Source organism: Cebus imitator, unplaced genomic scaffold (genome assembly GCF_001604975.1).
Source record: "Cebus imitator isolate Cc_AM_T3 unplaced genomic scaffold, Cebus_imitator-1.0 Scaffold757, whole genome shotgun sequence".
NCBI lineage: Eukaryota > Metazoa > Chordata > Mammalia > Primates > Cebidae > Cebus > Cebus imitator.
Window position 1 is genome coordinate 499,619 of NW_016108072.1, and position 1,105 is coordinate 500,723.

Genomic DNA, 1,105 nt, shown 5'->3' on the forward strand with positions numbered 1-1,105 from the left:
GACAGTTACTCTAAGTCCATTTTCAGCCCTCAGGCTAGAAATCGTACCTCTGAAAATGGACTTAGAGTAACTGTCGTTAAACTGAACTCAAAGAATACAAAAGCGGCAAGTTCAGGAATAAAACACAGAACAGAACTTTAAGTCCAGTTTAAACCCCCGGGCTAGAAATCCTACCACTGTTAATCAGCCACATTATTTGGTCAAACAGTTTTTCTTAATCATTCTGAAACTGCGTTTATCTGATACGTTGATAAATTATTTCAAAGGGGTTTTGATAGTTCAAATCACTTCACTTTTACCCTAAGAAATAGAAATGACTAGGGATGACCTTCAGATAGTGTTTAGCATCTGTACCCAATCTGACAATAATGCGTTCATCAAGTACCTATGGAGTAAATCACATACAGGCAAATTTAAGCTGAATGTCAGACTGGAAAATACATTTACTATAGTAACTGAAATATCACTCTGTGTAGGTATTTTGTCATCTATTTAAGAAAAAACTAAAAAGAATGGAAATCATACGACAGTGACTTAAGTCTTTCTTCAAAGTGCATGCAAGTCCTTTGCAGTACTTCATTCAGCCAAGTATTTGTTCTCTTCCTCATTCAGTAGAAGGCAGCTTTCAATTTGCTTAGAAGGCAACATCAGAAGGTTAGCATTCATCAAAAACATAGAATTTTATTTTCTTTTCATATTTGTGTATGTTTATTTTAGATAACTGAAACTTCACAGAATTTAACAACAAATAAAGTTTAAAAATTTAATTCTGTACATTAGCTCCGACTATCTCTATTTTACAATCTATAAGGCTCATGCCATAGTTCAGCACCAACAAGATCCACACAAAACTGTTTAAGCAATCTTCTTAGCCATCCTGTGTGACAGTTTTTGTTTGTCGTGGTTGTTTTTAAGGTAAAAGTCCTACTTTCAGACCTTGAAGTGGAATCCCTCTAGTCAGAGTACAAAACTTGGGTTGTACCTTCTTATTTTCATTAAACAGATACAAAAAAAAAAGGAAAAGAACTGTGTTCCACCATTAATTTAGGTTGTCAGTCTATATGTTGAATTTATAACACTGATGCATGAGAAGTAACCTACTAAT

At 34.1% G+C, this 1,105-nt stretch overlaps 1 long non-coding RNA gene across 1 annotated transcript in view; it reads left to right on the forward strand.

Moving 5' to 3' along the window:
- Positions 1–1,017, forward strand: part of LOC108296986 — a 4,122-nt gene extending 3,105 nt beyond the window's left edge. The window contains exon 3 of the long non-coding RNA XR_001822058.2: positions 477–1,017. This is a non-coding gene — a long non-coding RNA (uncharacterized LOC108296986). The remainder of the gene's footprint in view (positions 1–476) is intronic.
- The last annotated feature ends 88 nt before the right edge of the window (positions 1,018–1,105 follow it).